Here is a 17,903-nt window from a genome sequence, read left to right as displayed (position 1 = left end):
ACAAAAACACGACAAAAGTCAGCATTTCATAATTGTTGAATCAGTGCCAGAAGATGTGAACACAGGAAATATTAACCCTCTGGAAATGGTGGAACGGCGAAAGTAAAGTGATGGTGCAAATCTATTGATAGAATGTACACATAAGGAGCAAGCTGAAAAACTTCTTAAAACTATATCCTTAGGGAAAATGGAAGTTACTTGTGAACTGCCTCTATTCCTGATAGAAGCCAGAGAGGCTATATATGGAGTGCCAATAAGATTCTCTATGGATGACAGTAAGAAGAATATTGATGAAGATAAAGTATTGTTTGTTAAACAGCTACTTATAGAAGAGAGGGCGAAAACTAGCCATCTATGGTGGTAGGCATATCACTTAAAAGTGGGACACTTCTGGATAGAATCCAAATAGGGTATCAATTCTTTCTGGGTTAAAACATATATTCCCTGCTCTGCCACCCTCCTGTGAGTGCTATAATTGTCAAAGGTTTGGACACATGGCAGTCATTTGTAAGGGAATAATGAGGTGCAGTAAATGTGGAGGAAATCACTCACATGAGAACTGTGTAGAAGGAACAGCACCTAAATGCAGCAATTGTGGGGGAAAACACAGGCAACATATAAATGACGTGCAGCAGCAGAACGAGTTACAGAAATACAAAAGATTAAAATAATTTAAAAAGCATCAGACATGGAGGCTATCAAATGGTATCCACTGCAGAAAATAGAAAAATATTCAAGATGTACGGGGGCAGCAGAACATATCTCCGGTCAGGGAGGAGAATATGAGAGGATTACTTGTAGGTAAAGAGAAATTTATAGTGTTCATTACAGAAATAATTGACTGCAGTTTGCAGATGGGGAAAAAAATGAAAGGATTAAAATCATAGCAAAAGCAGCAGAAAAATATCTAAAAATAGACAACCTCTTAATACTTGAACTTCTTGATAGACTGCATTCATGTGATTTTACATGAAGGCAATAATACAGCTTAAATAACATGGTCTTAACTATCCTTAGCTGGAATATGCATAGATTAATATTGCAGGGACAGGAATTTAAGAAACCAGCATTGAAATGGGAAAAAAGCCTGATATGTATGTATGCAAGAAACATGGCTAATAAGTAAATTTGAGTCTATCTACAAGGATCTGATCTCCAGAGGGATCAAGAAGCTACCAGAGAAGGGGGGGGGGTGTTCTTTATATTTACAAATGAGGGACTCCATTACATAGAAATGAATGTGCATAAACTAAATTTTGAATATAATGCTATTGAGATTCCCATGCAGAACAAAAACTCTGAAATACAGATTTATAATGTTTATAATCCATGTAAAAATTAGTTATTTTGGAATTAGAAAAACTAGTTAATAATGTCAAAAACCATTCATAATTTGAAGAGACTTTATTAGTCATAATGAGCTATGGAGAAGTAAGAAAACTGACCTAAATGGTAAATGCGCAAAACAATGTATTGGTTTGCATAACTTGGTGATATTGAATACAGGAGCACCTACTAGATTTAATTCAGTGGATGGATCCTTTTCTGTTTTGGAATGGTTAATTGCAACAAATTAATATAGCCAGTAAATGCAACTGGAAATTCATAAAGACGACAGAATGGGAAGTGATAACTTCCCTATGCGGATTGAGTACCAAGGAAGAGGAAATGTTGAAAACACATAAGGAGTTCCTAGATGGAATTTTCAAAAAGCTGACTTTCAAAAAGCTGGGGCCTTTTCAAGATTGAATGTGATGAATATTTATGTAGTAACTGTACAAGTGACAACCTAGGAGAATTCTACAACTATGTAATAAACGGAATTACAGCAGAAGCTGATCTGGCCATCTACAAAGCATCAAATTGCCCCTGACTTAGAAATCCAGTTCCCTGGTGGAATGAAGTTTGCAAATTAGCAATTAAGGAAAAAAATAAGGCATACAAGCAAGCACAACACAATGAATAGTAAAGACTTAACAAATTATAAATAAATTGTAAGGCAGTGGCACAAAGGATTGTCAAAAATGAAAAAAAAGAAAGTTGGAGAAATTTCTGTGTGAAATTCAACATAGATTTAAAGCTTTCAAAAATCTGTAAGTAAATTCAAAAAAATGAATGGAATTTGAAGTAAAAGTAAATGTATACCTGGTCCCATTGTAAACAATTAAATTGAGGTCTCAAGCTTAGGAAAGGAAGGCAGACATTTTAGCAAAAGAATTCCAAAAGGTCAGTAATGATACAAATCAAAACAATGAGTTTCGTGAGAAAAAAGAAGGTTTATTGAGGAAAACTATGAACTAATAAATGGCTGGAGAGAATATACTGATGATGTGTGAAACAAAAAATTTAGTATGCAGGAGCTTATTGCAGTCATTAGAAAAATGAAAAATTACAGCTCCAGGCAAAGATAATATATGTAATGAAATGCTTCAACACTTGTCAGAAGGGAGTCCAAAGATTCTATTGAGGTTATATAATGGTATATGGGAGAAAGGACTGCTACGAATAGAATAGAAACAAACATTGATGATACCAATTAGGAAACCAAGCAAGGTAGTGGAATATTTGGAGAAAAATAATATTATAACTGAGGTACAAAGTGGTTTCAGAAAAGGAAGGTGCACAGTTGACCATGGAGTAAGACTAGAAATGGAGATACAAATAAGCATAAGGACTAAAATCTTCATGATAACAGTCTTCCGGAAAATTGAAAGAGCGTCGGATATGCTGTGGAGGGAAGGACTCCTATACAAACTAGCCAAAATTGGAATAAAAGGGAGAATTTTCTGGTGGATAGGGGACTTTTTAAGTGAAAGAGCTATACAGGTCAAAGTGGGAATAAATGTATCAAATACCTACAAGCTTACAAATGGAACTCCACAAGGGAGTTTTATCAGCTCTACTTTGTTTTCCATTATGATAAATGACCTCCCAGAAAGTGTACAGATAGGAAGAGGTATTTCCCTTTTCACAGATGATTGTGCTATATGGACTAAGCACAAAAGACTTAAAGTAGTCATGGAAAAGAGAAATGAGGCACTGTAGAAAATTTCCAAGTGGGGAAATGAGTGGGGATTTAAATTCTGTCAATAATAGAATACAGTATCATTTATATAAATATTTTGGATGTTTTCTACATTTTCAAATATATTGATTTCAATTACAAACAGCATACAAAGTGTACAGTGCTCACTTTATATTTATTTTTGATTACAAATATTTGCACTGTAAAAAAACCAAAAGAAATGGTATTTTTCAATTCACCTCATACAAGTACTGTAGTGCAATCTCTTTATCATGAAAGTTGAACTTACACATATAGAATTCTGTACAAAAAACCTGCATTCAAAAATAAAACAATGTGAAATTTTAGAACCTGCAAGTTCACTCAGTCCTGCTTCTTGTTCAGCAAATTCCTCAGACAAACAAGTTTGTTTATATTTGCAGGAGATAATGCTGCCTGCTTCTTGTTTACAATGTCACCTGAAAGTGAGAACAGGCATTCTCATGGCACTGTTGTAGCCAGCATCGCAAGATATTTATGTGCCAGATGTGCTGAAGATTTATATGTCCCTTCATGCTTCAACCACCATTCCAGGGGACATGTGTCCATGCTGATGACGGGATCCGCACAATAACAATCCAAAGCAGTGTAGGCCAACACATGTTCATTTTCATTATCTGAGTCAGATGCCACCAGCAGAAGGTTGATTTTCTTTTTTGGTGGTTCAGGTTCTGTAGTTTCCCCATCGGACCGTTGCTCTTTTAAGACTTCTGAAAGCATGCTCCACACCTCGTCCCTCTCAGATTTTGGAAGGCACCTTAGGTTGAGTGCTGTAGCTATCTTTAGAAATCTCACATTGGTACCTTCTTTGCATTTTGTCAGATCTGCAGTGAAAGTGTTCTTAAAATGAACAACATACATTGGGTCATCATCCGAGACTGTTATAACATGAAATATACGGCAGAATGCTGGTAAAACAGCAGGAGACATACAATTCTCCCCCAAGAAGTTCAGTCACAAATTTAACTAACACATTATTTTTTTAACAAGTGTCATCAGCATGGAAGCATGTCTTCTGGAATGGTGGCCAAAGCATGAAGGGGCATACAAATGTTTAGCATACCTGGCACATAAATACCTTGCAATGCCGGCTACAAAAGTGCCATGCAAATGTCTGTTCTCGCTTTCTGGTGACATTGTAAATAAGAAGAGGGCAGCATTATCTCCTGTAAATATAAACAAACTTGTTTGTCTTAGCAATTGGCTGAACAAGAAGTAGGACTGAGTGGACTTGTAGGCTCTGAAGTTTTATATTGTTTTTTGAGTGCAGATCTGTCACAAAAAAATCTATATTTGTAAGTTGCAATTTCACAACAAAGAGACTGCACTATAGTACTTGTATGAGGTGAACTGAAAAATACTGTTTTTGTTTATCATTTTTACAGTGCAAATATTTGTCATCAAAAATAATATACACTTTGATTTCAATTACAACACAGAACACAATATATATGAAAATGCAGAAAAACATCCAAAATATTTAATACATTTCAATTGTTATTCTATTGTTTAACAGTGCGATTAAAACTGAGATTAATCGTGATTAATTTTTTTATCATGATTAATATTTTTGAGTTAATCACGTGAGTTAACTGCAATTAATTGACAGCCCTAATTATGACCAATGAAATATCTGAATTTATTTAGAAAAATGGGGACAGCTTTGTCAAGTCTATACAGATGGGTCAAAAGATGACAGCACAGGTAGATGGGAACAGCATTCTATGTTCCTAGGAATCCAGAAATCTAAAAGGCTATTGAATTATGTGACTGTTCTGATGGCTGAATTAATGGGGATAATATTGGCAATAACCTGGATGTGAGATGTACATCTGGCTGCAGTTGTAATTTTATCTGATTCCTTGTCTGGCATTATGATAATTAGAACAGGGACTTTCAAAAGCATAATCAGTGAAATAATGTTCCTAACTACAGAAATAATGCAAGCAGGTATCTGTGTAACAATACAGGTAGCATGAATTCTGGTGCATAGTGGCATACCTGGAAATGGATGACAAAGCAGCACAACAAGCTCAAAAAAATACCCTTAACTTGACAAGAATTTTAAAGTGCGGTCACAGCGGAGCTTGCAAAGGAATGGCAAGAACTATGGACCAAGGAAACAAAAGAACCAATGTTTTATGAAGTATGCTCAAAAATCAAAGATAATACTATACTCCACAGTCATGCGAGAAAAAGTGAAGTAGTCATTTACAGAGTGTAACAGTTCATTGTACCATAAATGATAAGTTAAACTTATTAAAAAGACATAAAGATGGGCTGTGTAATGTGTTCCAAACCAAAGAAGCTGTTGATCATGTCTATGCCATTGTGGACAATATTCTATGGAAAGAAAGTTTCTTTATGAACAACTGAGTTGGCTTGGAATCAAAGATTTTTCCCTAAAGGGACTGGTGAGAATGTCAGAGAAATGGAATAGTGCAAAAATATATATATATATATATATCCTGGCTGTGTTTCTTTCAGGATGCTAGACTGAGTGAAAGGATATTTTTAAAAACCACTTGGCTAAAATGAATCAAGAAAGTGGCGATCATAGCCTCGCATGATGGGGCTGCTGCACCAAAAAACAAAGACAAAGAACAGAGTGGGATCAGAAATCAGTTAATCTTGTAATTAGACTTAACTGAGGGACAAAATAACTAGAGGATGGGCTATACTGTCCATCGCTCCCTTTTGGGGTCCTCAAAAAGAGGCTTTGAAAGGAAAATTGATGGACGAACAGACTGAGGCTACCACGATGCTGGGTTGACTGAAAGATTAGAGAAGGGAAAGGAGCAAGCTTCACCATCATGGCTGCCACCCCCACTGTCTCCTAGGACCCCAGACCTTCTTTATCCTAATCCTAACAGATATCCTGACTAGACTGGGCTAGAGAGAGGGACCCAGATAAAAACTGCCATCTCCACTGGCTCCAGCTGAATCCCAGGTATTACCTGGGATGTGAGACATAATGTGTTCCCCCCACCTGCTATGTTTCCTTTCCCTTCCCCACCTTATTTCTTCTCTTTCCTATCTCTCTCCTCTTTCCTTCCATCTGATACATTTATCCAAGACTATACATTTTGCAACACTGGTGTAAGCCTGTGACCAGGAAGAGGCAGCAAAAAGCAATGCCCTAGAGAGCCTGATGGTGGTACGTTTGTTAGGTCTTGGAATGGGCCCTATAAGACCATGTGCTGTGCCTGTGTTTCTCCCGCTGTGAGGTTCCAAGTGAGAGTCAACACCAGAAACAGAAGCTACACTTTTTTCTGTCTTTGCTGTTCCTTTCATTCATCTTTGTATATGTTTGCTTTGTTTTGTCTTCTAATAAATGGGGTTGGACTTTAACAAACAATAACAGCTCCACCCATCTCAACTAGCTTCTACTCTTTTCCCCAAATGGACACTAGTTATCATCTGAGACTGAGAGATTTTTTAGAAGGAAAAAAGTCCCTTGTCTGACAATCTAAAGAAAAAGGGAACAGGGGATAATGTTAAAATGAAAACCTTACTTAATATTTTACAGTTCAACTGTTTTTTCCTTTATCTTTAATAAAGGGTTAAAAGGATTTTTTAAAGTATGTTTGCCATGATACTAAGCACACTAAAGTCTCTGTATACCAAACCCCAAACCTGGTTTAAAACTGTTTAATTTTGAACAGTAACTGGATGATGTTAACATCTTTTACTCTTTGGGCCCACATATTCCAGCTAAAATAATACAACAAAGCTTCCCAGGGAAAGAATGGACAGTTGTGGAATAACCTGCACATAGGGAAAGTTTCTTCCTAATCCAGGGTAACTAGAAGATGCTTTATTTCCTGAAGTATGAGGGTTTATATCCGTTTGTAAAAAAATAATTTTCAGTCCTATCCAATGCAATTGTGGATGCTCTCATTAGCCATATAAATGTCTACTTTTTTTTTCAGTCCTGCTAAACTCTTGGAGCCAGATCCTCAGCTCCAGTGGTTGGGGAGCAGACAGCTAAAAGCTACCTTTCTTTCCTACTTTGCTTAACTGTTACTCCTGAGGGGAATCTGCACCAAAAAAAAGAAACATTCTGCACAAAAAATTCAGTACACAATATTTTAAAATTCTGCAAAATTGTGCATATTTTATTTGTCAAAATAACAAAATATAGATCACGCCAGTTTCACTTATTTTGGCAATTTATTTCAAAATACCTGTCAGCAAGTATGTTTGTTACAATATAGACAACAAAAAAGATTCAGGAAATGTTTTTTTGACATATTCCTTAGTAGGCTTATTAATACAGAACGTTGAGTAATAATTCATTTAAACACAAAACAGAAATGTATTTTCCACACCCCTCAGAAGCAGTGCAAAGGCTTGGGATAGTCAGAGGTAATGGAGGAGCTAAGGGAAAGGGAAGTAATTGCTGTGAGTAAACCTGGAGGGTTGTTGGGTGTGGACGGGAGAAGAATAAAACAGGTTGGGGGGGGAGGGGTTTGCTAGGGAGCCTTCCCCATGCAGATCTTGGCTGACCCCTAGTCTCTCCCATTCAGTCAGGCACATCTGCCCCTGTCTCCGTGAGTCCCTGCACTCTTCCCTCCCCCTTATCCCCATGTGTCCCTGCACCCCCACTCAGCCACCCTTCCACCCTGTCCCCATGTGTCATTGCACCCCCGCCCCGTCTCTATGTGGCAAAGCACTCCCACTCCCATTCAGCCCCTGGCTCAGTGCTGTCATCCCAGTGCTGTCACTAGCTCCTGTGCGCCTGGCACACTCTGTCCCCTCAATCCACTGGCCCTTCTCAACCCTCCCAGCAGCCCTGTATGCCTTGCACTGTCCATGTCCCACCACCCCATATCCCATACCTCCTCACTTGGCCCCGCAGGCAAGGTGCTATGAGGAAGGCAACCACTGCCCCCTCCCTCTCCACAGCCTGCTGCCCCCACCAGTGAACTGGCTGACCTCTCTTCTGCTGCCACAGCAGCCCCTGGTGGGCAAAAGGTATGATTTCAGCACCAACTCGCAGAATCTATTTTCTGAGGGGGGGGGAAAATCTGTGAGTGACATAAATTCTGCCTGTGCACAGTGGTACAGAATTCCCTCAAGCGTAAATTGTATTGAGTTTAAACTCAGCACAACTGAGGATCTGGCCCTGGGCCTTAATGATATCTAGTGAAAATGAATTGCACAGGCAATTATATGTTGTGCATAGAAAGTGTTTGCAGAATTAGAGCATTAGGCACCTAAATAAGAGGCCTGAAGTCCATGCCAGATGTCTCTTTTCTTGTTATAATTAAAGAACAAAAGTGCAAAAAATCGCTGATATAATTATATAACCACAATCCACTTTAACCTACTAAAAGCTGCTTTCCTTTCCAAAAACATCCCCAATCCAGCACTCCTTGCTTATCATTCCTCCATGAGAAAACAGTGGAAAGTCCCAAGAATGATGCCCCCAGCTTTTTACAGGGGTTAAAATGGGGCAAATCAGACGGCGGGGGGTGACCAGGGTCTGAGCAGGGGCAGAAATTGACTGGCTGGGGGGGTCAAGGAGCTGGAGGCAGGGTTAGGATAGGGGCTGAAGGGCAAAATCAGGGATGGGGGGAATAGGAGCCAAGGTTAAGCCCAGGGGTGAGGTGCTGCCAGAAGGCAAAACCCTGGCACAGGCAGGGGTAGAGGGGTAATAGTTACCCCCGTGGACTGAGACACCAATATTTGCAAAAATAGGGTGGGATGGGCAGAGCGGCTTTTTTATTTCCCCTCTCACAAGACAGTATGTCTCAGCATGGACTTCCCAGGGCTGGGTTCTTAAAGGCACAGGCATCCCAGTGCCTTCCCTTAAAGCAGGGATGGGGAAACTTTTTCTATCAGGGACCACTGACCCACAGGAAAAAATAGTTGTGGGCCTGACACAGCCCTGTCGGGGAGGGCTCAGGGCGTCCTCCCACAGCAGGGCGAGCCAGCGCTTGTGGCTCCAGGATGGTGCCAGAAATGTGGGGTTCAGGGTATGGGAGGGGGCTCCAGACTGGGGCAGAGGGTTAGGGTGCAGAAGGAGGTGAGGGCTCCAGCTGGGGTCTGGTGTGGGGCTGGGGATGAGTGGTTTGGAGTGCAGGATGGGGCTCAGGGCTGGGGCAGGGAGTTGGGATGCAGGTCAGGGTGCAGGGTCTGGGCGGGAGTTAAGGTGTGGGAGAGGGTTCCGACCTGGGGCAGGGGGTTTGGGGTGCAGGCTCCAGCCAGGTGGCGCTTACTTCAGGTGGTTCCCAGTTGGTGGCACAGCAGGGCTAAGGCAGGCTATGTGCCTGCCGGGGCTCCACACTGTTCCCAGAAACAGCCGCCATGTCCAGTCCTCGGCGGAGGGGCTCAGGGGTCTCCGCGGTGCATGCTGCCCATGCCCACAGGTACCACCCCCACAGCTCCCATTGACCGTAGTGCCCGGCCAATGGGAGCTGCAGAGCCAGCACTGGGGACAGTGCGTGGAGCTTCCCTGATCACCCCTGTTCCTAGGGGCTGCAGAGACATGCCAGGAGCTGCGCAGAGCTGACCAGGCTTCTGGCAACCCAGCAAGCCAGCGCTTGCGGCTCCAGCCCCATGGGCGGGGGCGCCGAGGCTCGGGGCTTCCAGCCTGCGGCCAGATGAAATTAAAAAGCAGGCCAGATCCAGTGGGAACCTACGGATTCTGGCTGTAGGTTCCCCATCCCTGTCTTAAAGGCACAAGCATCCCCATGCCTAGTCACCGCAGCTCCTCTCTGTCTGATGTAACCTACCTAGGTGCTGCAGAGGCTTGATTCAGTGAAGTATTTTACATACACCTCCTCAGAAACAAAGAATCCCTTATCAGTGTATCTGTCTGCATAAAGTCTCAGAGCAGTTCACAAATCTGTCTTATCTGTTGCTTGGATCTTAGCACTTCATCATGTACCTTTGTTATTGTGCAGATGCATGTCATTGTGCTATTTAATTTATATTTTAATAAATACTCATTGAAAATATGTATAAGTAAGTACTTGCTAGTAGTTTTAGCAATGACATCTGTGTTTCTACTATTGCACTTGCTCTGTTTTTTACTGTGATTTCTAATTTGGAATTTTTAATTCTAACTTTTTCTTCTTGTTTTTAGAGCAGAAGTTTATTCTCTTGGATCAGCTGACTTCCAGTCTGACTGAATTTCTGGCCTGGTCTCAAAACTTTGTTTTCATTCAATCCACTAATGGCGATTGCTTTTTGCAAGTGTTATTTTGCCTCTCAATGCAGCCCTTAGTGTTTTTCTGCATGCCATTGCGGAAATTAGGACAAGTCAGCAAATCAGAACAACTTTAGGTATCAGTATCTGCAACTGGTTACAATTTGCTACCCTTGCACCAGAAGATGGGAAAGGCAAGAGGTAGCAAATTAGGACAAATCCACAAATAAGATCGGTTTCAGAGTAGCAGCCGTGTTAGTCTGTATTCGCAAAAAGAAAAGGAGTACTTGTGGCACCTTAGAGACTAACAAATTTATTTGAGCATAAGCTTTCGTGAAGCTTATGCTCAAATAAATTTGCTACTCTGTAAGGTGCCACAAGTACTCCTTTTCTTTTTACAAATAAGATCAACCTTCTGTGTCAGTAACTACTACTGGTTACAATTTGCTACCCCTGTTCCAGGAGCAGGTTAGGTCCCACAGCAGTACTCCTGTTCTTTTTGTGGATACAGACTAACATGGCTGCTACTCTGAAACCTGTCATTATGCAAGAAACTGAATTGAGCCGTATCGAATGGAAATCCATCAACTTCATGAAAAAACTCATCTTACAAAACGTTCCATTCTGTGTATCCAATGAAGTGGGCTGTAGCTCTATTCCACTCTAATAAATGTCAGGTTTCAGAGAAGCAGCCGTGTTAGTCTGTATTCACAAAAAGAAAAGGAGGACTTATGGCACCTTAGAGACTAACCAATTTATTTGAGCATAAGCTTTCATGAGCTACAGCTGTGCATCTGATGAAGTGAGCTGTAGCTCACGAAAGTTTATGCTCAAATAAATGTGTTAGTCTCTAAGGTGCCACAAGTCCTCCTGTTCTTTTTGCAGCTACAGACTAACATGGCTGCTATTCTGAAACCAGTTTAATATCAGTAACTGCTACTAGTAGCAAATGAAGACAGGTAGCAGCAAGTTTTCACAGGGCACTGGCAGAACAGCTCACCTCCCTCGTTGTCTCCACGCTCCAGTCTCACCACAGACCAGCCCCACTCCCCTGGGGCTGCTTTTGCAGCGTCGCTGGAACAGCTCAGGGCGGTGGCTCCTGAACCACCCCCCGCCCCCGTCATCAGCCACCCACCTCCAGGCGCCAGCAGCTCTTGGGGTCTCTCCCCTCACCCCGGCCCCCCCTTGCAGGGGTGCGAGGGGAAGACGCTCTCCCAGGCGTGAGTTACCTGCTCGGCCTGCGCCGCTCGCCCCGCTGTGGGCTGGGGACAGGCTGGGCCCCGGGAGTGCGTGTGGGGGGGGGGGGAGGCACGTTCCGCTTCCCCCAAACTTCTCTCCTGCTCTCGCCTGTTTCTAAGACGCTGTTGCTATAGCAACGGGTTTCGCTTCTGATTGGCCGGGAGGCCGGGGCTTCATGGCAACAGTAAGCCAGGCGCCTATTGGATGTTGGCGGACGGCGCGGCGCACGCGAGGCAGGCGGGGGCGGGGGTTGCACACCTGGGGCGGGACCGCGCCGCGCGGTTCGAACGCGCGTGGCTGGAAAGTCGCCCGCGCGTGAATGGGGCGGGCGGGCGCTGGAGGAGCGTTGGCTACCCGGGGTTCCCGTGGTTCCGGCTCTCAGTGCCTCTTGCAGTGGAAGGGGGCCGGGCCGACCTGCCTGCCGCCCTCCGGCCCGATGCACGAGGTGTTGCAGTGAAATGCAAGAAAGGGGAAAAAAAAAAAAAAGTTTGTGCAAATGAGAGAGCGGCGGGGACGCGCTTCAAAATGAATCCAGCCTGACTGAGGGACTCTAGAGAGGCGTGGCACGTGTGGGCTTTGTCATTCATCGAGCCTGATTTCAGTCAGTCGGACTGTGCATAGGTGCGGGAACTGGGGGTGCTGCAATACCCCCGGCTTGAAGTGGTTTCCGTATGCAGGGTTTACAGTTTGGTTCAATGACTTTCCGCACCCCCCCCCCTATACAAATTGCTCCAGCACCCCGGTCCTGTGTTCTGGGCTCTCTTGCAAAAATTATAGCAGTCATTGTTAACATGTCCATAATATACGCTCACTACTGAGAGGTGTGTATTTTGCCCACCACCAGTAATTGTTGTCATAAAAACAACCCCCTAGCTAGTTTGGGGGTTCAGGTGCAATGGTGATGGGGCAATATAACAGCCTGGACAGAGTAGATAGAGGCTCTTGCACTTTATGTTTACAAAATGCTGTTTCTAATAGATGGGAAATATAAACGTCTTTTGAATCCAACAACAAACGGGAAAAAAGGGCTTTTACAAATGGGTTCTGTCCCCCACCTTAGCCCCTGTGCACTGCTCTGATGGCATATAAAGGCTGCTAATCCACAGAGGATGGTTAGAGGCGAATTTCCCCAGCACTGGCACAGTTTAGGGCCACTGTAAGCGGCCCTGCACTGCCCCGCTCACAAGCCCTGGGATGGGCTAGTATAAATTAGAGCAGTCCCCAGCTACTCTCACTTATGTAGCTCCTGCAGAACAACATATAGGAGTCACAGCAGGGCTCAGGATATGGCCACTGCTTGGCTTTTTACACACCCACTACCATGCTAAAATATCCTGGCAGACATCTCAGGGCTGAGCTGCTCTTCCTAATGGCACTGTTATTAACCAGACTGCAGGCTCAGTCCCTACATCACTCTATGGTACACGTGGGTGCCTTCGGGAACAGGGATAGGGCTCACCATAATATATTCTGGTAAGGACTTGATTTAAAGCTCATTGAAGTGACGGTTAACTTCAGTGAACCTTGGATCACGCATATAATCTGGAATTCCACTTAATTCTGACAAATTAATTCTAATTTCTGCATTCTAATGTATTGCAAACAACGGTGAGTCACAGACCATGGACTACATGTGTTGGGAAGTATGTAGTAGGAGCTGATAATTAAAATCCCTTTTTACTAAGGAAGAATGAAGGCAGCAGTGTTTGTTTTAAATAGAAATCTCCCCCCCTTCTCCCCCCAAGAGCTTATTAACAAGAGCAAGTAAGTACAGTACAATAGTGAAGACTACTAAATAGTATGGTACTTTCCATACGTAGGTACATACAGTCCTGCTACCCTGATGGGAATGGTCCCTTTGGCTTCAGGGGGACTATTGGTGTGAGTAAAGACTACTCCCAAGAGTAAGCTTTGCACAATGGAGCCCTAAAAGACAAATTCAGTTTTAAGTCAGCAAGCCACCAACCTGGTCCTTTCGTATATACAAAAAGATAAAATGTGTGTCACCAGCACTTCTGCAGAAGCAAAGAACAGTTTCTATTAAAACCTAACACTGCATGAAATTAATGCGGTAGGCAAACAAATATTTCAATACCCAGTTTCATCACTAAAATGATATTTTGTTAATAGGATATAGTTTTGGAGCCTGATCCTGCAAGCCACTGTTTGAATACCCTTTTATTTATGTCAAGCAAGCTTTTTGCCATGAGTACAAATTGTAAGATAGACAGAATCCTAAATCTATCCTAAGGCTAATACGAAGTGTCCAGTTTTCACATTGTGGAAACCTACATAAGACAAAGGAAGCATCAGAGGGGTATTTTTTTTCTCCATTTATTGAGCCAGACTTCATTTCTGTTCAGACTAATAGGAGGACATAAATTTCTCCACACTGACATAATAGAAATCCATTTTCTGTGACCTTGCACAAACCTGGATTTTGTATATATATATATAAATTGAACCATATCTTTTGACAGTTGCATTGCAGCAATTGTGTCTTGCAGAAATAAATCTAGCCACATGCACACCTAATTAAGGGGTTAATGTTCTTTATTTTCAGAATTCCAGCAATCTACTCAACATTCCAATAGTTCATGGTCTAGAAGCTAACTTCCAGCAGTGCTGCAGTTACAGCCTAAGGCCCTGATCCTGCAAATACTCGAGTAACTTTACATATACTTGAAATCCCTTGAAGTTCAATGGGACTGCTCATATGTGTGGAATTACTCATATCCATGTTTGCAGGATTGCAGCCGTACGGTGGCCTTAAAGGGATGTAACATCCCAGTTATCCTTTCGAAAATAAAGACAGTTGAAAAACATGGCCTGAAGATGAACAAAGGCTTCAGATTACTAGGTATACTCAAAAGCTGGCGCAGAAGGGGCCACTTCACCTCGAATGGTTCCTTGAACAGGGCCATCCCTACGATTTATGGGGCCCTACGCAAGTTCCCTGAGGGGGGATATTGAGGGACGGGGGAGGGGAAGGCGGGTGCTCCACTGAAGGTGGTCACCAGCCGGTGCACTGACCCCTGTGTACTGAGGGGGCACAGCCACCACCCCTCCCCGCGGACCCCCAGAACTACCTAGCACCCGGGCTGCCCTTCCTTCTACTGCCTGCCGGACGTGGCTTCTGCCAGGGCTGAGGGCTTCCCTCCGCCACGCCCTGCCCAGCCCAGCTTCTGCTGGGGCTCCCAGGCGAGCTCAGGGCTTCTTCCACCCTGCAGTTTGGGCTGTATGCTTGGGTGCCCATTTTTCTGGGGGTCCCATATTGGCTGGGGGGCAGGCCTCTGGGCATGTACCCTGTTGGCCTATGTATTAATCTACATTGGGGGGGATGATGGAAGCTCTGGCCAGGGCCCCCCCAACGCACCCAGCTTTGAGAGGAGATTCCGCTCTCCGGTGCACATGGCTCCCTTCTGGCACCCACAGTCCCATGCCAGCTCCTACCTTGTTGGTCTCCCAGGGGATGGAGAGAAGCCCGCCGGCCATCAGACAGGCTGAAGGGAGTGAGCAGCTGGCAAGGGGGAGAAGCCAGGGGAGAGGACCCCCTTTTTTTTTTTAAATTTCCCATCCGAGCTGCTGATTGGTTGTCCTGATTCACTCTGCACATGTGGAGCAAGGAAGACGCCGGGTGCAAACTGCACACAGCCCCAGCCAGCCTGCTCATGGGTCAGGACAGCAGAGTCAGAGCGCAGCACAAGCGGAACAGGCCGGGGACCCACACAGCCTGGTGGTGCCCCACATTTTCAGGTGCCCTACACAGCCGCGTATGCTGCGTATGCCTAAGGACGGCCCTGCCCTTGAAATATGTGTTCACAACTTATGCTAAGCAATCTGTACCATGTTGTATTTAGCTCTGACACTCTTGGGCTATGGCTACGCTACGAGGCTTTTAGCTGCCGTGCTGCTAAAAGGCACACAGTGTAGCTGCTGTAAACTTCCACCCCCCAGGAGTGGCAGCGGCTTTGTCAGCAGGAGAGCACTCCTGCTGACAAAGCGCTGTTCACACCAGCGCTTTTGTCGTTCGGGGGGGGGGGGCGTTTTTTTAACACCTCTGAATGACAAAACTTTTGCCGACTAAGTGCCAGTGTAGACAAACCCTTGGTGAGTTTTCCAGACCTGAAAAAGAGCTCTGGGTAAGCTCGAAAGCTTGTCTCTCTCACCAACAGAAGTTGGTCCGATAAAAGACATTATCTCACCCACCTTGTCTCTCTATACTCAAAACCCCCGCACCGCCTTGCAAGATTAAAGAACTAGCAAAAGTATTCGATTCATTCATTTCAGAATAACATTTGGAACTTTCATTGGCCTTTATCTGGGTTTTTAAAAATGGATCTTTTTCCCCATCATTTTGAGGAGGTTTGTGTATTCTAACTTGCATCCATGTGTAAGGTCCTTATTAGGGAAGGGTGAGTTTCAAAGGGGTCTAATCTTAGGCCTGTGCAGTACCTGCTGAACACCTCTCACACTCAAGCCCAAAGGGTGAAGGTTTGAGTAGGTATAAATGTTTAGCTAAACCAACTGAAGACTTGCAAGCTTGCAGAATTGGGCTGGTGATGTCCTGGAAGTCTCTCATGACATTTCTAATACATCCATTTCCAACAAAGGTAGAACAGCCTTTCATCGTTTTGCAGCAACAGACCTAAAAAGAACCAGGAACTAGTAGTCATGCAAGAATATATTTTTTAAAAGAATGATCTGGAAAAAGTTAAATTCTGTTTCCGTTCAAGTTTTGGGTAGAGGTTGTTCATTGTTGTTATATAATTTAATATATTTTCATGTATTTGTTAAGTACCAGTGGGTTTGGCCTTATGCAGACACAAATAAAATAAAGTCTGTCTCTGTAAGAGCTCATACACTAAAAGCTTTTGGTTGGTTCTTATTTTAGCCCAGCTGGTTCACTCACAGGGAGTTCTTAGCTTTCACATATATTATGGATGACTCTTTTTCACCATTATGAGGAAGCAGCTGTAAGGACCATGAGGCCTGCAGTCTTAGCACACTGTTATGCCAACTGGGTTATGATTATCCAAGTGTGGGTATTATGTTCAGAATTGGCAAGGCACAGTATGTCACAGAGATGGTGACTGTGGATTCAGCCTGTCTGCAGAAAATGCTTCAGTACCACCTCCATCAGACAGACCAATGGGATGGAGGTGCTGCTGCTAGGGAATTTGCTTGCCTGCCTCGTTATATGCATCTGCATTTAATTTTTTTTTAAGTATATGACAATGCCATTAGATACAGCCATTTGGCTCCTGGCTATAGCCACTTTGGCCCTCATTGTCACAAAGCTTGAGTAACCCTATTCTTGCCTATCACTACTGCATTACAATTGCTTCTGCACCTTGCATGCTATCACAAATAATTTCTTTCTACAGCAGGGATCGAATCCCATTTTACAAGGACAGTTTTTACCCTATTCCCTTCCCTACAGCACATGAACCTGTCTCTCCCCCTATCCTCTCTACTATCCAAGGTCTCCTAGACAAGAAGACCTCATTTCCTCTGTATCCATACACGTTGACCATCCTCCTCTACAAGTGGATCTCACAACTCTTGGTTGGGCGTTTTCCGCAGAGCAACTTCTGCCAGTCTCAGGCTCCACCAAAAAGCTGTTGCTGCATACCATCAAGGTCTCCCGCTTGGTGGGTTAGCACCACCTGCTAGAACCCCCATGATAACAACAAGCTCAGTTTAACAGCAGAGCCGTACCGATTGATTGCATTGGCAGCAGGTACAGGGGCAGCTCTCCTCTTGCTGCTGTGTTGTTGGCACAAACACTTTCACTGTCTCCCCCAAGGCAGATCGCACACATCGCAACTTCATTACAGTTACTTCCCGAGATTAGGTCCTGCCCAGCTGGGAGGAGCTGCACACCGTACCTTTAGTGGTTAGCTGTCCTTGCCTCAAAACACACCCACACACCCAGCCAAAACAGTAACTTTTTACAAAATAATATAACCCGTCCCCAGGCCGTCTCCACCCAGTGAAATCCTCCTTCCTGGGGGGACTGGCTGCAGCTACTTAGGAGTGAAGTCCAGGCAGCACAGCTCCAATGTTACTGCACTCTGTGGAGTGGCGAGGGTTGAAGCGGGACTCAGGGTGGTACACAGCTCTCTGCACCAGCATGAATTTCACCTGTCAAGGGGAGCCAGAGCCATATGCTCCCTTTTTACTACAAAAGGTGGGGGGAGGGTAATTCTACTCCAAAAGCAAGCTGTGAGAAGTAATATATACCACGCTACACGGGCAGGAGAAAAACAAAAGTTGTGGTACCTTACACTGAGATTAGGTCTTGAATGCGTGGTTCTAGCCAAAGCAAGTACTATTTCTGGGGCAGATTAGGAGCTGTGCAGTGCTAGACAGTGGTGGTATCTGTACTTCAGGGTCACAGAATCTGGACAATTACAGTGGGGTTTTTTTTTAACCTCTTGC

The sequence above is a fragment of the Lepidochelys kempii genome, chromosome 1, assembly GCF_965140285.1.
Source record: "Lepidochelys kempii isolate rLepKem1 chromosome 1, rLepKem1.hap1, whole genome shotgun sequence".
Classification (NCBI taxonomy): domain Eukaryota; kingdom Metazoa; phylum Chordata; order Testudines; family Cheloniidae; genus Lepidochelys; species Lepidochelys kempii.
This window is presented reverse-complemented; position numbering follows the sequence as displayed.